Source organism: Cryptotermes secundus, unplaced genomic scaffold, assembly GCF_002891405.2.
Source record: "Cryptotermes secundus unplaced genomic scaffold, Csec_1.0 scaffold609, whole genome shotgun sequence".
In the NCBI taxonomy this organism is placed as follows: Eukaryota; Metazoa; Arthropoda; class Insecta; order Blattodea; family Kalotermitidae; genus Cryptotermes; species Cryptotermes secundus.
In genome coordinates, this window is record NW_019727102.1 from 128,908 (window position 1) to 153,377 (window position 24,470).

At 45.4% G+C, this 24,470-nt stretch overlaps 2 protein-coding genes across 4 annotated transcripts in view; one reads left to right on the forward strand and one right to left on the reverse strand.

Moving 5' to 3' along the window:
• LOC111864433 (mitoguardin) overlaps positions 1-24,470 on the reverse strand; it is a 182,355-nt gene that overhangs the window by 53,332 nt on the left and 104,553 nt on the right. The window lies entirely within an intron of this gene.
• The window catches only part of LOC111864434 (protein unzipped), a 56,940-nt gene that overhangs the window by 7,359 nt on the left and 25,111 nt on the right, over positions 1-24,470 (forward strand). The window contains exon 1 of one of the 2 annotated variants that reach the window (XM_033751428.1): positions 23,340-23,427. The exons of the other annotated variant lie outside the window; for it this stretch is intronic. The gene's annotated coding sequence lies outside the window, so the exon portion shown is untranslated. Of the gene's footprint in view, positions 1-23,339; positions 23,428-24,470 lie in introns of those variants that run through there. 2 annotated transcript variants of the gene reach the window in all.

Below are 24,470 nucleotides of genomic sequence, written 5' to 3' on the forward strand. Positions count from 1 at the left end.
ACCAGGAATCTTCCTGGGTGCAAAGGGCGGCCGGCGCGTAAGGCTGACAACCTCACCGCCCTCTGTGAGCCGATGTCTAGAGAAAATGTGGGAGCTTCGACGTCTCAGAACCCTATGGACCTCCACGGCCTGTTACAGGGATAGCTTTACTTTTTTTTACTTTTCAATTTTGTGAAAATACTTCAAAATATGTGTGTCCATATCTTTAACAGACCTTATGGAGATTCTTTCTTAACGTATTCCCCCTCCCCCTTGGCACTACAGCCCCAGTTGGCGTAGGCCTACCTCCATGAACTTCTCCGTTCACTTCGGTTTTTCTTGATCTTACACATACGGTAGGACTCCTTGGGCGGGTGATCAGCTCGTCGCAAGGCCTCTACCTGTACACAAAGACAGAAACACACAAACTGAACATCCATGCCCTGAGTGGGATTCGAACCCACGATCACGGTTTCCAAGCGAGCGAAGACAGTGCATGCCTTAGACCGCTTGGCTACCATGAACGGCTTAACTTCTACAGGCATGTTATTCGGCTGTGTATCCCCACGTACATGGAGTTTAAATTATTTCACGGGAGGTGGACACGATATACAGCGTTTCTCCGTTCGTTAATTTGTTTTGTTTAAGTCTGTGAAATGGGAGGAGATATTTAGGTAATATCGTGACAAGTTTGAAACGACCCGAAGTATTGCAAATGGGGTGGGAGTAAGTCCCCTGTACTGCGGCCACTTCTGGCCTGTTGTACCAGCCCCAGATGATAGGTGAGGGTGATTGTGGAGCAGTTGGTGGAATGAAGATTGGCAGGGGAAACGGAAGTACTCGGAGAAAACCTGCCCCAGCGCCACTTTGTGCACCACAAATTCCACTTGACCAGACCCGGGATGGAACCCGGGCCGCCGCGATGAGCTGAACTACAGTAAATATGAAATAACAGGAAGACATTGTTCGTGTCGTAATATTTTGGCTGTTATCAGGAAGTTCGGTTGCGCACCGAACCGAAGAACTGATATGTCAGAGAAGAGTCAGGGGGGTTAGTACTGTAGGAGGCTGGGTAGACCTCAGAGCCGGTCTGGACGACGTGAAGACAAAATTCTTCGCCCTGCCGGGACTCGAACCTCGAATCCTCGGTTTCCAGCCCGTAGCTAGTAGCTATACCGACTACACTATCCTGTATAAATTTGGATATGGCCAATTTTTTTTAATTGACACCGCACACGCCAGAAGCGGAAGTGTGCGGCACATGTGTTCGTTTCTTCTAAAACGCTTTCAAAACAGGTTATCTCCTTACAAAACGGTAGGATGTGAAGTTCGCCGAGTGCGTAATTAAACATGCCACGAACACGAATGCGGGAGTTCAGATAGCTCCAGGCGTTCATAGCCTCGGCACAAACGTCCCAGTCACAGGGCTGGATGGGACCCTGAGCCGGTGCGGAATCTGTGAACGGAAAAAATTCCCTTGTTTATTTCAGGAACTCCAGCCTGCAGCCTAGTCCCTGTGCTGTCATTTTTGTCTTGTTTCTGGAAATCATCGAAGGAAGTGGTTCTGGCCTAAAGACACTTGCTCACCCTGATTCATATCTCGCGGATTTCATATACCCTGAAGATGGAAGCGATACGAAATATCTACATGGCGTCATATCCCAGAAGACGGCATTCTTCAGATTTAGGCTGGGGCCACACGAGCGCACAAAATGCGTCCGTTGTAGAAATAAACAGAGGCGAATGCTACGCTTTCTTGTGGCTCCATTGCAGACAAAAAACTACGCACCGCATTCTGCAAATGTGTGGTGTCCTCAGCAACGTCCGCCATAAAGTGCGCTCGTGTGGCCCTCAGCCTTAAGGTTAGGATCTCCGGACTACGAAGCAGTAGCAACTGCGACGTTTGGTGCGCGCAATCTCTAGTAAACAGAACAATGCCTGCCGTTGAAGAGAATGCGGATCAATACAAGACCCGCGGTGTGTTGCAGCAATGAGAGAGAGACAAGGCCACCAAATAGCGTACTTCTCTGCTCTGTTATCTAATGCGGTAACGTTGTATTTAGATTGCCAACGCAGACGCACAGTAATCTAAGAATGGAAGTCCAATACCTGGCACCCCGTTATTATCCAGTAGAAGCAAGTACTGGGCTACTGTGCGCCTCTGCTTTATGTGCGACACAAGAATGTCCTTCGTGTTATGAATAGTTTCATGCCGCGTTCTTTGCGTTGTTCCCACCGGCAGTGACTGGATCTGCTGTTGTTGACTCACAGGCGTCTATACTGCACCCTTTTATGAATGCAGGGGCATAGAAGAGTAGAGTAAACCCGAGGAAACAGAAGGGACGATTCGCGCGGGTTTTTACGTTTAGAGGCGGAGGGAACAAAGCAATCTAACGACCCAGAAATCCTACACCGTGTGTTGGATGTAGGTTTACGTATCGTTGAAAAAAAAGTTTTATGAATTCTAGGCTCATAACCGTGACTTAACATTGAAACATAAACACGTTTTTTTTTTTGCTAGTGGGGTTGGGACTAAGTCCCTTGTACTGCGGCCACTTCTGACCTATTGTACCAGCCCCAGATGATAGGTGAGGGTGATTGTGGAGCAATTGGTGGAATGAAGATTAGCAGGGAAAACCGAAGTACTCGGAGAAAACCCGCCACAGCGCCACTTTGACCACCACAAATCCCACTTGACCAGGCTATGGGATCGAACCCGGGCCGCCGTGGTGGGAAGCCAGCGACTAACCGCTTGAGCTATTGCGCGGCCTAAACGCGTAGTTACTCGTGGTGCAAGCCTGCGTCACTATGCTAACCAGTCCAACGTAGGTCATGCTGCACGGAGGCAAGTCAGCTGTGGGCACGTTTGTGCTGCCGATTTAGACCCAGCGGTGGGTGAGTGCTTGGAGGAACTAAAAATAGTTGTCCCTTTAAGTAACATTCACTCGCTCATGTAGCTGAGCCCTTCTTGAGAAGCTGCCAGTTGTACAGCTACTCAAGAACTTCCCAGCATTTTATGGAACCCAAAGGTTCATTACCGTGTTCACAAGAGCCCTCCACTGGTCCCTATCCTGAGCTAGATCAATCCATTCCATCCCATCTAAGATGTATTTTTATTGTCCGCCCACCTACTTCTTGGTCTTCCTAGTTGTGTCTTCCTGACTTTCCCACCAATATTCTATATGCATTCCTCTTTTCCGCCATTCGTGCTACATGCCCTGCCCACCTCATCCTCCTTGACTTGATCATTCCAGTTATACTTGGAGAAGTGTACAAGTAATGAAGCTCCTCATTTTGCAGTTTTCTCCAACCTGCCCTGACCGATTTAGAAGACAGAAACAGCGTGGGAAAACGCTTGTAACCCCCCCCCCCCTCCCGTGTATTCTCAAGAGCTGATCGACGTGTTGAAAACCCCGACTGTATCGGTAGAAGTGGACAATCTTCTGTGCTGTATTTGTGTTCTGGGGTTCAGTAACGTGAGTTTGTGCTCCCAAATCGGTTTACAGGTTAACCGTCTCGCTTAAGCAAAATACTGTTTGATGCTTTATAACAGATTTAAGACACTCGGGAATTGCAACGGAATTACTCAATCGTTTCGTAGGAGGAGTTTTGGTTCTTTTTTCGTTGTTTATTGTGATTTTAAAAAAACGTACTTTTTCTATTTCTTGTTCCTGTTGTGTATTCCCGTAATTAACCTAAAATGTGCTTGATTTTCCGTGTGTTCTGCACACAGAAGCGAAACGGCCCGCGTTCTTCTAATTTATAGACAAGTAAATTCCGTCTTTCTGGGAACCCCATCAGCTTTTACGTCTGCTTTGAATGGACCGCATCCTGCTGAGTAAAGTCATTATAATCACATACAGCCTCAGGCAGGGGTGTTCATGTGAGACCAAGGTCTCGTTACTGCGGCTGAAGTAGTCACGAGGGAGGGCAACAAGTTCCAGTCAATACACGTCAGTTAGTCCGGTACGAACTTCGAAATATGTAACATTTGAGGTTTTTACGGCGGTGACTATGAAGAATGCCATCTCCTGGGACGTGGCGCCGTGTAGATATTGTGTAAACCGACGTTTCGGAGGAACGTATCGCCACATGCACACGCTGGTTCTCGCTCGCGGATTTCTTTACCCTGAAGATTGAGGCTATATATTCCTCCGAAACGTCGGTTTACACAATATCTACACGGCGCAACATCCTAGAAGATGGCGTTCTTCAACTTCGAAATAATTTAAAAACAAATGTGTACCCTCTAATTGAGGGCAAGCCACAGCACTGCAGTGATGTTATATCACCATTCGAAAGTCGGCAGATTCTAGTTTCAACATAGGTGGACATCACAATCATCATTCCTGGAGATCTGTTTAATGACACTGAATTCCACAATTCAAACGCTATCAGCTGTGTCGATACCATTAAAATCTTTCAGAAAAATGATTCACAAAATTTTCATAATGAATATTGTTCTCGGAAGGAACCAGCTCTCGGCCAAGAGACAACATCGGAAGGGTATGTTTATGTTTCGATGTGCTTGCTGTACAAATGGAGAGCAACGCTGTCAAGGAAGATGAGATGCGCAAGGCATGTAGCACGAATGCGGGAGAAGAGGAATGTATATAGGATATTGGTGGTGAAAGCCAGAAGGAAAGAGACCAATAGGAAGACATAGGTGGGTGGACAATATTAAAATGGACTTTAGAGAGATAGGATGGAATGACATCTTGTGGATTGATTTGGTTGAGGATAGGGACCAGTGGAGGGCTCTTGTGAACACGGCGATGAACTCAGAATTATTGTGTTTTTGGTCTTTTTCCATTGTCCGGTATTATAAAACTATTTTCTAGAAAATTCTGAGCGTTATAACACCATCGTCAGAACCCTGTAGAATCTGCGGTAATGAACCTTTTGATTCCATAAAATGATGGGAAGTTCTTGAGTAGCTGCAGAATTGGCGGCTACTCAAGAAGGGCTCGGCTCCGTGAGTGAGCCAAAGCGTTCCTGTGTGAATGGAGGTATTGGAACATGCGCTGTTTCGAACCAGTTTCTTTAATGAAATAAACAATAAAAACCACAGTAAAACTTAAATCTGTAAATGAAAAAGAAAACTCATATAAATAGCGAAGCAAAGCCAGCGATGGATCCCATTATGGAAACAACTGCATTCAAGAAGAAAAAAATAATAAACACGCACAACTTGAGCTGCGACGTACGATGTAACCGTCAGATTTCCATTGGTCCGGTATTCCAAGCCTGTCGACCTTCACATACAAATTTGACCGTTAAAGGAATTAGGAACACTGAAAACATAGCAGCCCGTGGAGCGTCACAAAAAACCAGCCACTCGCCCGGTTGAAAAGAAAAGAGTGTGACACGAGGGAGAGACATACCTGTACCTCTCTCAAGACAGGATTCAAGCAGAACCGTTGTGAATCCAGCGGCGGTTTACTGTCAATGGCTGCCTACACGCACAATACAAATAATTTTGCACCACTTGCTTTGTGTATGCCTTTCTTTGAATCCTGGCGTTCATGTAAATAGTAACGGTAAAGTTGTCCGTATGATTAATTAATTGAGCACCACGCCAAGAAGACGTATGGGGGAGTGGAGGTATAGCTTTGCCATTTACGACCTTTGCAATAGGTAGAGCTGAGTGGTCAGCTTAACTCCTAGTAGTAGTTCAGTTCCTGCCTTACAGAAATACGTATATACGTAGTATATAAACCAATTTCATGGTGCTGATGCATTCTTGAGCAGCTACTCAAGAATTTCCCAGCATTTTATGGACTCCGAAGGTTCATTACCGTGTTCACAAGAGCCATCCACCGGTCTCGATCCTGAGCCAGATCAATCCAGTCCATACCACCCCATCACAGCTCTCTTAGTATGCATTTTAATATTATCCACCCACCTACGTCTTAGTTTTACTAGTGCTCTCTTTCCTTCTGGCTTTTCCACCAATATCCTATAGGCATTCCTCTTCTCCCCCATTCGTGCTACATGCCCTGCCAGTGTCGTCATCCTTGACTTGATCATTCTAATTATATTTGGCGAAGAGTACAAGTTACGAAGCTCCTCATTATGCAGTTTACATTTGTGTGTGCGTGTATACATGTTTAGAACTGGAAGGAAGTGCCGAACTTGCAAGGTTTATTACTGTCAGTGAGTGAAGGAAATGTTTATGTCAGAGGTTTGGTACCATCTGAACGTCTTGTTCGCATAAATAAACTGAAGCCCTGACACAGAGTAAATCGTTTTCAGACGTAAATGAGACAGTTTTATTGTCCGTTTTTAAAAGGAAAATTGAGTCGCGAAACGGCACTCGTGAACTGACTGACTGCAGCGTAAATCGGATTATACTGTAAGTTAATATGATTCTAATAAAACTGTTTCGTGCGCAAGTCAGTCAGGGAATTACTGACGGACAGGTCTCTTGTTTTGGTCATCCAAATGGTAACGGTAGCAACGGTACTGTGTATTCCAGCTGCTACAGAAGATACCAGTATTTGCATTGTTAAGGCTGGACGATGCGGCTGTCGCAAATAGAATGGTTCCTGATGATTATAAAGTATTTTTCAATTGGAATGAAGTTACTAATAACTGATATGATTAAGGCTGGGGCCTCACGAGCGCACGAAGTACGTCCGTTGCAACGAACGTACTTTATGACGGACGTTGCTGAGGACACCACACAGTTGCAGAATGCGGTGCGTAGTTTTTTTTTGTCTGCAATGGAGCCAGAAGAAAGCGCAGCATTCGCCTCTCTTGTTTATTTCTACAAAGGACGCATTTTGTGCGCTCGTGTGGCCCCAGCGTTAATTTACGTCAGGAACTACACAGCGTATTGCCTTTCTACAGGATGTTCAATCAAGGAGGAAACTTGGCAACACCGCTGACCGGGCCCAATATTCCTCCCAGATTGCTGCTGTAACTGTAACGGCGCGCGTTTATCAGCGCAAATGACTCATTCTGCTATCAGCAGTTACAGCAGCAATCTGTGAGGAATGTTGGGCCGGGTCAGCCGTGTTGCGAAGTTTCCTCCGTAACTGAACGCACTGTAAAATATGCAATATGAAAGCGGACATTAAGCTGTGAACATGCTCATGTAGTGGTAATTTTTTGACTTCATGGACCCCGAATGGGGCTTTGTGCAGCCCTCTCATGGCAACAGTATGAAGTATGTTGTACGTACTGTGTTCATATTACAGAAAAGGGGCATTCTGTAGGCTGTAACGCACAAGTCCTGCTTGAAACAGCCACCGTACGTTGTTATACAAGCAATCACGATGAGTGTCTGCAGTCAGACAATCCTAGAATCGACTCTCACGTATGTTGAATCCACCATTCGAGTGTAACGCCAGTATTTTTTTATATATTTTTTGGGGTGGGGTGAGAATTGAGTCCACTTTGTACCTCGGCCACTATTTGGCCTGTTGTACCAGCCTAAGATGTTATATAATGATGAGTGTGGAATAGTCAGTGGAATCAGAAGTGGCAGGGGAAACCGAAATATTCCGAGAAAACCCTACTCCAATGCCAGTTTGTTCACCACAAATCCAACATGAACTGACCTAAACTTGAGCTCAAGCCGCCGCGGTGGGAAGCCGGTGATTAACTGACTGGCGTATGGCACGGCTCGCAACGGTAGTAACTTGAATCCAGAACAATTCATTAATCAATTACTTAATACTGACTTCATCTTAATCAGCCAAGTAGTAAAGTGTTGCGACGTGGCTTAACAGGCGGAGCAAGGGCACTATGTTATGACGCAGGCATCACACATGAAAGTATATTAATAGCTTATGAAACAAAAACTCCGTGGCCTGTAGTCCGCAAGCGAACAGTACTGACAGGGCGACAACCGCTTGTCGGCGAAGTTAGTGCCAACTTTAGCGGATAGAGGGTGTCACGTGGTCAACGCAACACATCCCCACGGCCGTTAATTTCGGTTTTCTAGACCGGAGCCGCAATTTCCTTGAAATAGCTCCTCAATTATCCTCACGAGGCTGAGTGGACGCCGTTCCAGACCCATTACTTTGTAGCGCCGGGAATGGTACCCGGGACCTCTAGATATGTAGGCAGGAATTCTGACCACTAGACCACAGAGGCCGTCATACAGTAGCTTATGATGCTCTTAAACTCTTGTACATTCAAACTGTTTTTCTGCCCCTGAAACAAAACCGTTATCTTCGTTTGAGAAAATTATAGCCGTCTCTACTGTTTTTGCCTTACTCATCAACTCTTTCTCGACGACCTCAGGCCGCTACAGGTCGTCTCTTCTTCACGTGTACCGGGTAATAGCGCATCGCCACACATTTTCATTTACCCCTGCTCGAGAGGCGGTGGAAGCGCCCTGATTGTGCGCAGCACGCCATACACGCTATTTCCACCAAGTGAATTATAGTAGTTCGGGTCACTCTCCACACACCAACTGACTGTACAGCCCTTTGTGGGCCTTAGCCTCCTGCACCAACAGCCTCTAAGCAACTGTCCATTGCAGTGGATCTCCAGTCTTTAACTTTCAGTATTTTGGTCTTCTCTTAATCTTTTAGTATAGATCTCATACAAGTTGTATTTCGGGTCAGTGACTAACGGAAAACTGCTTTCATGACAGAGCGTACGAAACTTTCTTAAAAGAGGCCCGAAGCAGAGATCGGATCTCTAACTCTCGCGTGCGTTTTCGGGGATCACGACGTATGAATGCCGTGACACGAACTAGTGTTACGTCAGCAACAGACGTAGGACTGTTTCTGGTATCTACTTGCCGTCCTTACTGTGTGTCCAGAGCTCGCATCTCCTTACCAAACAAGATGGTCTTCATTTTCTGCGTCATTCCGCCTGACAGGGTCGCCTCACATTTTGCGTTTCTAAACACTCTGAAGCACGAATTTAATCGAAATTATGTTTTAAAATCAAATTCGCATCCCACACAGCACACACAACGTCGTAATGTTTAGCTAAAGTTGTCCCTGTGCCTAACTAATTTAGCACTACGCCATGAAGGCGTATGGGGGAGTGGATGTGTAGATCGACATTTTGTTGACCTCGGCACAAGTTGGAGGTGATTGGTCAGCTTCTCTTTCCTTAACCCCCCATACCCATTGGATAGGAGGCTGGCTGGGCCCCAGAGCCGGTCTGGGCGACGTGGAGAAAATTCTTGACCCTACCGGGACTCCAACCCCTCGGTCGTGCAGTCCGTAGCCAGTCACTATACCGACCGAGCAATCCCAGCTTCTTCCACTCGATGTTAGCGAAATAATCGCGATTCATCTGAGATGTGCGCGGAACCTATAAATACACTTCGTGGGCAGAATGCAGCTTTTAAATATTGAAGCATGTGGTACATAACAGTAAGCACTGACCGAAGAGGTCTAGAGGTAACGGTGTAGACTTTTATTAGGGGGATACTTGGTTCGAATCTCGGCCTAGACACCGGCTATCCTGGCAGGATTTTTGTGGTTTTCCTTAGTTCCTCCAGACAAATGCGGGGATAGTACCTGGATTAGGCGATCGATTCCTTCCCAATTCAAAATCCATCGTATCATCCTACCATCCTACGCATGTATAATCTCGACACCGAAACTGTCGCTAAATAACCTACAAACAACATAATGTGTTAAAGGAGTTCAAAACGAACCATCAACCTAACGCTTTCAACCTACCTCTTTCAAAAGCAAACATTTCACTTCGTAAGATTTGAGGTTCTGGCTTGTGGGATATAACGCTGTGTAGCCACTATTGTCTGCTGTTGGTTTACGTTGCTTCTGTGATGAGCCAGTGGGAATTGATGGATTAGCCTCCAAAAAACCCCACCTGCTTTATATTTAATTCGCGTTTTTGCAAGCCACGTGCTTTGCTTACCGCCTACTTCATGCTGGTTTCTTTGGCCTGACTTATTCTGCAACCCTGAAGACGAAAGTTGTTCCCGTGTTGACTACACGGCGTCATGCCCCAGAAGCCAGAACTCTTCCGAAGATTTTACTTGTCAAATTAAGGAATCCTTTACTTTACATGCTGCGTGTCATCTTTTGCTTGACGCGTCTCATGAACAAACGCTCTATACGAATGTTCCGTCCCGTGACCTGTAATCCGCAAGCGGACTATACCGACCGAGCGACCGCCGCTTGTGGGCGAAGTTAGTACCAACTTTAGCAGATAGAGAGGGTATCACTTGGTCAGCGCAAGGGATCCCCACGACCGTTAATCTCGGTTTTCTATTTCCTTGAAATAGCTCCTCAGTTATCCTCACGAGGCTGAGTGGACCCCGTTCCAGACCCACTACTTCACAGAAAATCTGGTAGAGCTTGAGGGACCTCTGGATCTGTACCCAGGAACTCTGACCACTAGGCCACCGAGGTGGTCTTGCCCAGCATAGAAACTGATTTAATTGATCTCATATCTGCAATAGGAACAGAAATGGAATTTTAATTACAGTTTTAATTTAAGTTGTATGATAAAACGAGAGACAACCTTGGGGATCTAGGATTGGCTGGCTTCTGTCTATGTGGGCATATAACCCGGATATATATATATGTGCAGAGGCTGTGGGGAGCAGACAGACGGTCTGATGGGGCGGAATGCAGTCCGTGAAGATGTTGGCTGCTTCATCATCTCAGGGACTTGTAACAAAAACATGCTGAATGCAAGCTAATGGTTGCCGAACTGAACTATACCAGTGGAGAATCCACGATTCGGAGCCACCCGCCGGCGCAAGGACAAGCACGGTACCCATTAATCACACACAAAACGACATCAGTAGCTCACGGTTCCTCAAACGAATTATCAAGAATTGTTTTAATATACAGTTATATCCTCGCACACTCGTGGCAAGTTGATGAGATAGTGGACTGGTGGGAGCCGGGATAGTTTTTCCCTTCGGGTGGGGTGAGACAGTCCACTTGATACGTCGGCAACTAATTGGCCTATTGTACCAGCCGCGGATGATAGATGATGAGCAGTCAGTGGAATTAAAAAACTTGCACCAGAGCCACTTTGTCCACCACAAATCCCACATGACCTGACCTGGGCTCGAACCCGGGCCGCCGCAGTGGGAATGGGAGCCGGGATGGACGGCTGAGAGGTCAAGAGTTCGAGTGCTGGTAAGAGCAAGATTTTTCTCTTCTTCACGTCCAGATCGGCTCAAGGGCATACCCAACCTCATATCCAGTGGGTACCGGGGGCTCTTTCCCTGCGGGTAAAGCGGTAGGGAGTGAAGCTGACCACTCACCTCCAACTAGTGCCGAGGTCAAGAATATGTGGGTCTACACATCCACTCCCCCATACGCTTTCACGACGTAGTGCTTAGTTAAGCGCAGGGATAACTGTACCTTTAACTTACGTTTTACTTTCATGGAGGAGCCGGGATATCATACTTCGTGTGGCGACTGAGAGGTCGGAGTTCGAGTCCCGATAGGGTCAAAAATGTTCTCACCTACACTTTATCTAGACCTGCTCTCAGATCCACCCAACCTCATAGCCAGTGGGTACCGGGGGTAAAGCGGCAGGGGAGTGAAGCTCACCACTCACCTCCAGCCAGTGCCGAGTTCAAGAAAATGTGGATATCTACATCCACTCCCCCATACGCCTTCACGGTGTTGTGTTTAATTCGTTAAGCACCGGGACAACTTTACCCTAGCTTTACTCTCACACAATGTAGCTACAGGCCGGCAAAGCACTTTACGAATATTTTCGTGACGAACATTTTGTAACGTACTGTAGTTGTAGAAAGGCTGTAAACCTATTTACGTTCCTGCTGGTATACAACCTGATAAGGGGCTGCAACGGTGTGCAGAGCTAGCTGAAGTTCTCGCTACTCAGCATACGCAACTGATCGCTTAGATGTGTGTATTCTCGCGAATCGCGAGACCCGAGCCATATTGCATTCTTACGGCTTCAGAGGAGGTGGAAGAGAGAACAGTTAACTTGCCAGTTCGTTTTTGTGATTCCGGTTGCTATAAAACGATTATGCAGTTCAGTTAATACAGAAAATCCGTTTACAACAGAATCCCAACCGGACCAGGATATTACGCAGGTTTCTATAAGTAATTAATAAAGTTACACGTGAATACAGAATATTGCTTAGTACGTTTGCTGTCTGTTATGGTTCACTGATTTCCCTTTACTCTTTTTTTTTGGAATTCTCTCTCTCATAATTAACTCCATGGAGCCGAGTCATTCTTGAGAAACTAATAGTCGCTCAGCTACCCATCAATTGACCAACATTCCACACATTTTTTCACAAAAGCCCGCCAAGTGGCCCCTCTCTTCAGCCACATGAATCCAATCCATGAGGAAATCTGAGGAACACGCATAACCCACTACTGGGATGAACTTAATGGAGCTGAGCCCTTCTTGAGAAGCCGCAAATTGTGCAGCCACTCAAAAAACTTCCCAACATTCTTATGGAATTCGACGGTTCATTACCGTATTCACAAGAGCCCTCCACTGGTCCCTATCCTGAGCCAGATCAATTCACTCCATACCATACCATTCCGTCTCTCTAAGATCCATTTTAACATGGCCACACTCCCACGTCTTGGTCTTCGTAAAGGTCTATTTCGTTTTCCCACCAGTATACTATATGCATTCCACTTCACCCTCATTCGTTCTACATGCCCTGCCAATCTCGTCCTTGCTCCACTACTGGGATTACTATTTTAATGAATATGTGTAAGTTGATCACAACATTTGACAGCAGCGGCATGGCATGGATTGGATTGAGCTGGCTGAGGATAGGGACCAGTGGAGGGCTCTTGTGAAGATGGTAATGAACCTTCGGGTTCCATAAAATGCTAGGAAATTCTTGAGTAGCTGCAGAACTGGCGGCTCCTCAAGAAGGGTTCAGCTCCATGAATAAGTAAGTAAGCAAGCGTCCACACTGGCTGTGGCATCCACACAACCCCTCTCCAGGGGGCTGCAGAGGGGCTTTGACCCTGGAGGTAAAGCATGAAGCTGGCTGCACACTCCTATCCAGTGCTGAGACTAAGAATGCGTGGAAGTTAACACCCAGGCCTAAATACATCCTCATAGCGTGGTGCTTAAAGCACATGGGCATTTACGCGCAGTCTGATCAGTACGGGCATGTCTATGGAGCGGAAGTAAAGTAAGAAGAGGTAAGTGATTTGAATAGTTCACAATCACGCGACAGTCCACACAAGTTGCGTGATATGTCACATTGATTCCGAGTAACATTCGTCACCGCGCTCACAGGTACTTCCCCGGCACCCGTCCAACAGCAAGTCAATATGATACCGCGCTCCTTGGCAAGTCTGTTGTCAGTACACTTCAGGAACCCCAGCGTTGCCGCGGCTGCTTCCACAGACCACTTCAGAATGTAGCGAAAACAAATTTTGTGATCCAGCTACACACACGTGTATTTTAGTGCCCGGAAACAGCGGTCTTGGCTTCAGACCTATCAAAGAGAAGACAGGCAATGCAGACGAGGACACCACCGTGACCGGTTATTGGGTTAATATCAAGCAGGGTTACCAGCGGCATCTTATGGGGTGAAAATAAAACCGAGAAACATAAACAAAGCAGGCAGAGAAGCAAGTTCCCGAAATGGTCAGCACGAAACGCAGCTGTTCTCAGTCGGGGATACAGGATAAGCATCTCACACACAGTTAAGCACCAGTCACAAAGACAAAGAAAACTACTGCGTACTTGTTTTCGAGGCTAAAACGAAGTCACCCTGAAGAGTACGTGAAACTTCTGTCCGAAATCAACCAAGGGATATGTCCAAGGGGGGAAGAGAAAAACAATAAAATAATAATAATTATAACAGCCCTTTCTTTGAACCGATATAGCATCTAACTCCCCTCAGGTTCGTACAACGGCAATAACGTAATAAGATAAGCACAACGCCATGAAGACGTATGGCATTAGAGGTATAGCTCCACCATTCTTGACATCGGCACTAGGTGGAGGTGAGTGGTCATCTTATTCCGGCCTTTTTAACGCCCTCATACCCGTTGCACAGGGTGCTGGATGGGTCCCAGAGCCGGTGTGGAGAAGATAAAAATCTTACACTGCTGGGAATCGAACCACGACCGTCCAGTCTGTAGGTCATCGCTGTATATACTGAGCTGTCCCGATATCCATGGCGGTAACTTATGCAACTGGAAACTGCACATCGGAAGCTATTCCTCCACTCCAAATCAACATCTGTCTGACGAATTATTAATTGGCAGGGAATGCTTTACTAGTTACCTGCGCAAGCAGTGCGTAATGTTGCGCCTGTTATTATTTATTGGGGCCGCGCCATAGCTCAAGCGGTTAGTCGCTGGCTTCCCGATCCCGGGGTCTGGTCAAGTGGGATTTGTGGTGGGCAAAGTGGTGCTGGGGCAGGTTTTCTCCGAGTACTTCGGTTTCCCCTGCCAATCTTCATTCCACCAATTGCTCCACAATCACCCTCACCTATCATCTGTGGCTGGTACAATAGGCCAGAAGTGGCCGCAGTACAAGGGACTTAGTCCCACCCCACTAGCAATAAAAATATTATTTATTATAGGAATAATAATAGTAATGCCAGTAGTGTGCATTGCAGGAGCAAATGTGCGTGTGTGGAAGATTAGAGAAAAAATGGAGAAATTTGATAATTATGCGCGTGTTGCAATCAGGAAAGCTGGGGGAGAGGGCTGCATGCCTTCGTCCAATTTAAACTTAGATGGACAAGCGGTTGTGGGGTGCAAGGGACACGCGGTCGGTCGGGGCTCGCCCGTTGCGTAGCAACTGAGATATCGCGCCTGTCTCGCAGAGGGCAAGGTCGGCAACAACAGATCGATCTCGTACATTCGACTAAGGACACATGATAGCTCAGTCGATATAGTGACGGGCTACTGGCTGAACGGCAGAGGAATTTGGGCTCGATTCCTGGCAGGGACACTCATCTCCACAGTGTCTAGACCGGCGCTGGGGCTCACCCATGCACCCAACTAAATGTACCGGGTTCTGGCCTCATTGGAGGTGAAGCGGGAAGCGCGTGAAGCTGACCACTCACCTCCATCCAGTGCCGAGATTAAGAATATGTGGTGGTATACTTCCACTGCCCCATACGCCTTCATGGCGTGGTGCTTAAGCAGAGGGAGAACTCTACCTTTACTTGGAATTACTGAGTTTTGGACTTTGTCCATTCCGGTGTTAAAAAAACACTGGAGAATACAACGTTTTGGAAACTGGATCTGTTTCCGTGTTTAAGTGAGGACACAGCACAGCCAGATAAGCTGCTGATGGACCCAACAGAGTAGGGGTGTCCCCCCTCACATTAGGAAGGAAATATCCCATTTTCGAAACGTTGTGTTCTCTGCAGCTTTTTAGAATACTGGGCGGTATTAATACCGAGTGTCGTACACCATCGTCAGAACCGTTTATAATCTACTTCGACCTTAAAGGTTCGGCCACACAGAGCGCTACGTACGCTATGTTCGAGATACGAACGGAAAAATATCTCCCTTTATTGCCAATGTGACTGGCCAAACAGACTTCCGTACGCTACGTACGCTATGTTCCCTATGTTAGCTACGTCGCAGAGTGTACACAGCGTACGTAGCGAACATAGCGTAGCGCTCTGTGTGGCCGAACCTTTACTGTTTGATTTCTGCCTGTCCTGGATGCTGGACAACAGTGGCCCGCGGAGCACCTATATCGCACCGTGCTTGTGCCGCCGTATCTACTAGTAGGTCATTTTTATTTGTTTTTAATCATTCCCTACCAGTTCCACTCCCTTTGCCTTTAACCGGAATGCTATGAAGATTAACTAAACTGAGTTAGAGCCTTGGAAAGAACTCCACCTGTCCTTTTATGGATATGAATTCTAAAGAGCAAAAAGAAACTAGCGATCCCGTGCCCACATAACCACATGCACAAGGTCCTGAAATGCACGTATTAAGAAGTTCTATTTATGTAATTGATTAATGACGTAGGGACTTCTAAATTACCCGCACATCATAGATGTCACCAGTTTGCGACTTATATTAGTAAACACATCACAGATGTCACCATATGTGCAGACAGGATATCTGAGTATCAGCCGGATCGAGTTGTCATTTTCTCAAAATTGTCACTATCATTCAAAATAGCCAGCAGTGACGCGAGTGCGGAGCAGATGTCTGCAGTGTCGTGTAAAAGTAAAGGCCCATAGGGTTGTGAGACGTCGAGGCTCCCACATTATCTAGACAATCGGCTCAAAGATGGCAGTAAGGTTGTCCGCCTGCCGCGCTTTACTCCCCAGGAAAATTAATTAATTTTTGGTACTCATTTCTGTTAGAGGCTGAATTGATCCCAGGGCCACAGTGCGGCTGGAAGGATTAGGTGAACTGAAAAAAAAAATCCAGTGACCTCATCGGGACTTCAACCCGCGACCTTCCGTCTTGTAGCATAGTGCCTTAACCACTACGCTACCGCAGTAGCTTATATCTGTAGGAAATAACTAGGCTTATCTATGAACTGGAACTAGTTTTTGATGACTTCATTCCTGTAAATAACCGCTTCTATTGTGTGATAAACGTACATTTTTATGATCAAAGCCGATTATTCTCGTATACATACCGATCACGTGGGATTACCATTATTCAATCCGAATGAAAATGAAACATTTCATTGCGTGGCCCAGATGTGACCCATCAGTTTCACAGCTGGACGGACAACATGCAGCGTTATTTCACCCATCGAGCTACAATCATGGCGTTGTAGGACCAGTGGCAGGCTACCTTAAGGCGAGGTCCTTATCCGTTTGAAGCCTGACTTAACTAAATGAAGCTGAGGCCTTCTTGAGAAGCCAGCAGTCACGCAGCTACTCAGGAACTTACCAACATTTTATGGAACACGAAGGATCATAACCGTATTCACAAGAGTCCTTCACTAGTTCCTACCCTGAACCAGATCGATGAAGTCCATACTACTACATCATATCTCTAAAAATCCATTTTAATATTATCCACCCACCTACATGTCGGTCTTCTTACTGGTCTCTTTCCTTCAAGCTTTCCCACCAGTATCCTATATGCATTATTCGCCCTGCCCGTCTCATCATTCTTGAGTGTTTCAGTTCCTACATCGCTGAAAACACACCGCGTCTCCATTCTAAATATTGGTCCCTGCTGTTAGGAAAATAATTGCTACTTATTCTGACAACCATAAGAAACACATAAACACATTCTGTGAACAAAATTTAAAAGGAGTTTCTTCAGTGTTAAAGAGTAGGGAGGTACGTACAGTAACCGCTGTGTTTTAAAGGGTTGAACTTGGTGAGGGGGTAGTTTGTAACTTTAATTCTACGTTTTACGGGCCACTGTTAGATGTTTGCTATACCCACATTGAAAATATACCGGAAAATAAGGGAGGAGGAGGGAAGTGAACAGATTATGCTGTGTATCGAATTTGGGAATCGCTGTGAATACGGAAATGAGACGTAATGAGTGTCATGGTTGCGATAAGACATGATATTGATATTAAAACGTGTTTAAGTACAATATTGGGATTTTGTAATATCGCCCGCACAGGGAATTTCACACGTAAATTCAGATTGCATTTTAATGTGTAGACCCGTTACTGGGTAACGACCTCGAAACAAACATCCGCTGCTAGGCAACAGATTCTTAATAAGCAAGTATACGTAGCCGTTACTGAGTGATGGTGTTTTCTACGTGGTCCGTGCCGAGATGTTATAAGGACAACTGCCGGAAGGGTTCAAGTTCAAGAGTAAATCAAGCAGAACAAAGTTCCTGTTTTCTGCTTCATGCCGTTCTCTTACTCAGCTGCTCTTCGACCCTGATGATGAAAGCAGTATGTTCCTTCAGAATGTCGGTTGACTATCACGGCATACGGCGTTATATCCCACAAGAAGAGAATTTTCAGTTTAAGGGGCCGATAAATTGTTTATTAGAGGCGGCCTCAATATTTGGCCGAGCGACCCAGCGCGAAGTAGTACAGGATTTTGTTTTGTATCTCCACGGGCTTTCAGATTCCAGCCGCTTCTCAGAAACTGTTTATAAGTTCATGAATTTTATTACAGGCTCCAGCCAGGAACATGCTATTCTCTGGAGGTCTGTGATCTCTCTCTGTCCAGGTAGAATCCAACAAAGGAAAAGTCCAGTAAAGGTCGCAGTTTCGTGGGAGAGTTCCCCAAAAGTCGAGGCTTGGCTGTTGGTTTCCCACCGCGGCGGCCCGGGTTCGATCCGTGGCCTGGTCAAGTGGGATTTGTGGTGGACAAAGTGGCGCTGGGGTAGGTTTTCTCCAAGTACTTAGGTTTCCCCTGCCAATCCTCATTCCACCAAATTCTCTAGCATCATAATCACCCGGGGCAGGCTATAATAGGCCAATCAGTGGCCGCCGTGCCGAATGGACCCAGTTGGACTTCACCCCCCACTAAGCGAATTAATAAAAAAGCGACGGACCACATACGTTTTCGATAAAACTATGGGGAAATTTTCTTCCTAGTAGCATTTTTCAGGTGGTACTATAATTAGCGGTGTGCTAGTTTTTGCTGCCGATTTCCTGTAATTAATATGCAAATTATGCAGCATTCTCAGCATCTTAACGACCTTACGTAACTTTCTTCTCGTGGCAAATGAAACAAATGTGTTATCGTACGTAGGAACGGGCCTGTAATCACGCTGCAAAAACATGTAGGCGAATTAATCCTTTCATCTTAGCAGTGTTTAAGAATCCAGTTCCTACTGCACAGAGAACACATTTCATCTTACAAAGACCAGTTAACCAGATCATTCTCATAAACATATTGTGGGCAAAATTCAGACATTTTTAATGTTAAAACGGATTCTTCGAAAGAGTTGAGTAAAATGAAATAGGCACTGGCTACGGGCTGACTGAGGGGCCGGAGTTCGATTCCTGGGAGGGTGAAGAATTTTATCTTCTCCAGGTCGTCCAGACTGGCTCTAAGGTCCACTCAACATCCCATCCAATGGGTACCGGGGGTAAAGCGTCCGGGGGAGTGATGCTGACCACTCACCTCCAGCTAGTGCCGAGGTCAAGAATATGTGGATCTATACATCCACTCCCCCATACGCCTTCATGGCGTCGTGCTTAATTTGTTGTTAAGCACATGGACAACTTTACCTTTTAAATAAAAACAGGACGATGGATAAAGTTCAGAAACACAGTCTTTTAATATACCATCGTCGCATATTTTTAGATTTTATTTGCTGAAAATACGGCCTATTCGGTTCGGTTGAGCCTAAACAGCTCAGTCGGTGTATCGACAGGCTCAGCGGCCGGGGTTTGATATACGGCAGGGGCAGGAGATTTTTCTCTGCTCCCAAGTGTCCAGACCGGCTCTGGGGCCCACCCAGCCTCCTATCCAGTGGGTACCGGAGGGGTTCCTTCCCGGAGTTAAAGCGGATGGGGCGTGAAACTGACCAGTAATGGTGAACCTACACGTCCACTCCCGCCATACGCCTTAATGGCATAAGATGGACGACTTTACCGTTTGCAGGTCTGCACGTTAGTCCTCCGCTGAAGCAGCGCGGTTCTGCATAATTCGGAGTGATGACAAGTTACCATCAGTCACGTCAGACCTCACCTGCCTGTCGTGATGTCCAGCAGAGAATGGAATGTCACGAACAANAAGTTACCATCAGTCACGTCAGACCTCACCTCGCCGTCTGGGTATGACCTGCCTGTCGTGATGTCCAGCAGAGAATGGAATGTCACGAACAATTTTTGCAATTCAGTAGAACTGAAGGTTTCCTTCACGGCTAGCAGAGGAACAGTTCTGCACGAACAGCTAGACACCAGAAGACTGACGGGTGGAGTTACGTAACCTACTAGAAGTGATAATTTGTCAAGTTTACGCCGGTTTATATTGCGTGATTACATTGCTTGGACGCCTCATATACTGAAACTGAATCCACATCTGAAGATAAACACTAGCTGAGTAGACATTTTTTTTTCTTCTGAGGACTGAGGCAGAGTCCAAGTCTGCGAAACGTTTGAAATCTGTGCGGTTGCTAATGCCCCAAAATTGAACAGGTTGCATATCCGAGTGGATTTTATGGCTTAAATACAGAGGAGACCAATAAAATGTATACACACTTCTATGCTAAAAATATTTGCTTAAACAAGTTATCGGTATAGCTTCGGTTCAGCTTTGAAAACATCTGTAGATTAAAATATATCGATGCATTGTTTATGTAGATACTTGTACGTAGAAGTGTGTATACACTTGTACATGATGCCAAATGTGGAGAATGTTCATGTCAAGTTGGCAGTTATACTCGTATCTTTTATCACATGTTACGTAAAACTTGTCCCTGCGCTTAACTAATTACGCACTGCGCCATCAAAGCGTATGGAGATGTGTAGATCCACATTTTCTTGAACTCGGCACTAGTTGGAGGTGAGTGGTCAGCATCACGCCTCAGCCGCTTTACCCCCGGGGAAAGAGCCCCCAGTACCCATTGGATAGGAGGTTGGGTGAACTCCAGAGCCAGTCTGGACGAAGTGGAGAAGAGAAATTCTTACCTCCACCGGGACACGAACTCCGACGCCTCGGTCGTCCAGCCCGTAACCAGTCGCTGTACAGACTGTTCTGTCCCGGTTCTTGTCACGTGTTACGTACGTTTCATTATTAAAACTGCATCTTGTCATTTATATAAATTACACTGTAGCGCACACGTATGAACAGATTGAAGTGGGATTTGGAATTTATTACTTGTTCATTAACGCCCAACATGTTTTAATTAAATGACTGCGGGTTTTTTTTTATTTCGGTTTAGAAATAGTGATCATTCATGACGAGGTTTCGGCCCCACGGAAATTTCAGTGCAATAACTGCCGCTAATGAAAAGTATTTCTCTCCTTCTGGGAGAAGGCTACACCGCACGCAGTGCCAAATTCATTTCGTGTGAATCAGTTGCTTACAGATGCACCTCGTGACCACTATAGCGTGGAGTTCATTATCCTAATATAAGAAATTTCAGCTGTACTTTCCACGCTTCCCATCACACGGTTAGTGCAGCTGCAACAAATATAATGAATACCTGTCATTTTGCAGCTGCACTGGACCCCAAATTTGCTTCTAAAAAGGGAGGTTAGCTGTCGTCGATCTCTGGTTCAATAATATAACCGCCGGCCATTAAATTTAATGGCAGAGGTTGCGCAGGAAGAGGGCCACTTTCGGGAAGTGCTTGTTACATGCACGAGAGGACCGCACCATAGGTCAAGCGGTTCTCACCGCGGCGGCCCGGGTTCGATCCCGGGTGTGGTCAAGTGAGATTTGTGGTGGACAAAGTGGCGCTGGGGCAGGTTTTCTCCGAGTACTTCGGTTTCCCCTGCCAATCTTCATTCCACCAACTGCTCCACAATCACCCTCACCTATCATCTGGGGCTGGTACAATAGGCCAGAAGTGGCCGCAGTACAAGGGACTTAGTCCCACCCCACTAGCAATAAAAAAATATTACATGCACGAGACAGTCCGTCCTAACGTTAACTGTATAGGACAACAGTTCGTTTAAAACGTACTTAAAACCGTCGCTTTCTGATTGCAGTGATATGAATAGGACGGGTGTGAATAATTGGGAAGAAAGGGTACAGACATACCCCCAGCATCACGGAGAGTTTTAAGGCCCAACAGACACGTGTTTTCTGCCTATGAAAGGCATATGGGGGGTTGCCATGGATACGGCAGAGGGGGGTCCCACTGTAGTACTGCCAGAATATCCTTCCATGGCGGTGAGATATTTCTCTACAGGTGGACTGCAATAGTTAGGCAGAATGGAGTACAGCGTATTTTGTTGGCCGAATCCAATTCTCTGTAAAATGGTAGATTTTCACATGAACATTTTCGAAATTACTTGTTGTTGTAGATCTTTTCTACAGCGGTTCTCAATTTTTGTGCTTGGTACCTCCCAAAACTGGTTTACGAATGTCTGGATCCAACTCCCCCTCCCCACACACCAAAAATGTGAAACATGCACAACGTAATATTAATGCCCTTATAGGGTACAACTTTTTTCAGTCGATTAAGTACAACTGTGCCATCGTCTAAGGCAGGGGTCGGCAAACTACGGCCCGCGGGCCAACTCCGGCCCGCCGCCGCTTTTTCTGCGGCCCGCGCTAAGATTAGGTTTTACATTTCCAAACTCTTAAAAATGTCAAAGTGGGATAATATTTCATGAAACAAGATAATTATTATAATATGAGTTTAATATTTCTGCGTCTATGAAGCTTTATTTATAGGAAGAAACCTACGTTTTTTCGAACATATTGTCTATGGATGATTACGCACTCCAACGGCCGACCTTGAGTTGAGGAGTTGCGAGAATTGCCGTGTGTGGCGCTCCTATAGCTTCCCATTCGCACGTTCCTTCGTGGCCCCAGCTGTGATGACACGCAGTGTTACGAATGCCACGTGTATCGCTGTTCTGTGTCGTTTTAATACCAGTGGATATCCATCATGTCGCTGTCGAAACCACAAAAGAAGAGAAAAGTGGACTTGGAATGTCGTGCTTTTAAGGCAGAGTGGAGTGAGAATTATTTTGTTACTGAATTAGATGGCAAAGCATTGTGTTTATTGTGCAGTGATACTATAGCTGTACTAAAAGAGTACAATATACGTCGGCATTACCAGACTAAGCATTCGGCACAGTATTCCCAACTCACAGGGAAGGAACGATCACAAAAATTAGAAACTTTGAAACGGAGTATTTCATTACAACGCAGTTTCTTCACGAAAATGAAAAATGAAAATAAGGCTGCAAGTAAAGTAAGTCTACGAGTAGCTCATTTGTTAGCCAAGGAAGGAAACCCCTTTACTGATGGTGAGTTAATTAAATCATGTTTGATTGTAGCAGTTGAAGAAATGTGTCCAGAGAAAATGGATTTATTTAATAATATCAGCCTTTCCGCGAGAACAGTTGCCCGAAGAGTTGAGGACATTGGTAGCAACATCACTAACCAATTAATTAACAAGGCAAATGATTTCGAGTGGTTTTCCTTAGCTCTTGATGAGTCGACAGACATTACAGATACTGCTCAATTGCTGCTGTTTATTCGAGGAGTCAATGCTGACTTTGAAGTGACTGAAGAATTAGCTTCTATGAATAGTCTGCGTGGAACAACTACAGGCGAAGACATTTTCAAGGAAGTTGAGGAAATGTTAACGAAGTACAATCTGAAGTGGAATCAGCTAAAATGTGTGACAACTGATGGTGGTAAAAATATGTCTGGAACAGGTAAAGGCTTAGTTGGAAGCATTTACACAGCTTGTGAAAATGCAAGGTGTACAAGGCCTATGGTTATTCATTATATCATTCACCAGCATGTACTTTGTGGCAAATATCTTAATCTGTCGTGTGTTTTAGAACCAGTTGTGTCAACGGTGAACTTCATTCGTTCTCGTGGGCTGAACCATCGTCAGTTCCGTGATTTTCTGTCAGAAGTGGAAGCCGAATATCCTGACTTACCCTACCACACAGCAGTTCGATGGCTCAGCAGTGGTAAAGTTTTATTAAGATTTTTTGAACTCAGAGCAGAGATTGAAATTTTTCTCAATGGGAAAAAACGCCCTCAACCACGATTATCGAACACTGAATGGCTTTGGAAATTAGCTTTTGCTGCTGATATCACGGGATTTCTTAATGGATTCAACTTGAAGCTACAAGGCAAAACAGTGCTAATATGTGAAACTTATACTGCGGTAAAATCATTTCGACGACAACTGGCTTTGATTGAGTCACAAATCATGTCAAGCTGTTTCGTGCATTTCCCATGCTGTCAAATATTAAAAGAAGAAGTGGATTCCCCATTCCCGCACGAATTTCCATGTGATATATTTTCTGAGCTCAAAAAACAGTTCCAGCAACTTTTTTCGGATCTTGATGCAAGTGCAGAAGACATTTCCAGATTTGAAAATCCATTTAACTGTACAATTGAGGAACTTCCACCTAACCTTCAATTGTAAGTGATTAATCTGCAGTGTGATAACATGCTAAAAGGCAAATTCCAAGAGAACAATCTAACAGAATTCTATAAGTGTCTTCCAAGTGATGAATATGGTGAATTAAGATCATATGCTCGAGGTTTGATCTCTGTATTTGGTAGTACCTACCTGTGTGAAAAGACATTTTCAAAGATGAAATATGTAAAATCTCAATACAGGTCAGCATTAACAGACGAACATTTGCAGTCAATTATGATGATAGGGAGTACTAAATTTGACCCCCAATTTGAAGAAATGTTATCTAAAAGAAAACAATTTCATTCATCCCATTAGTAGCCTAAAGCTGTGTTTCAAACAATGATTGTAGTTCCTTTTGTATTTTTTATTATGTTACATTTTCACCAGTAAATTTGTGAAAACTTGTTTTTTAACCTGTTATTTTAACTGTACCGACCTTTAAAGATCCTCGAGTTTGCCTCTTGGCCCTCAGAGTGTAATGTATTTTATATTTGGCCCTTTACGAAAAATCTTTGCCGACCCCTGGTCTAAGGCATGAACCGTCTTCACTCGCTCTAACGCTGGGATCGTGGTTTCAAATCC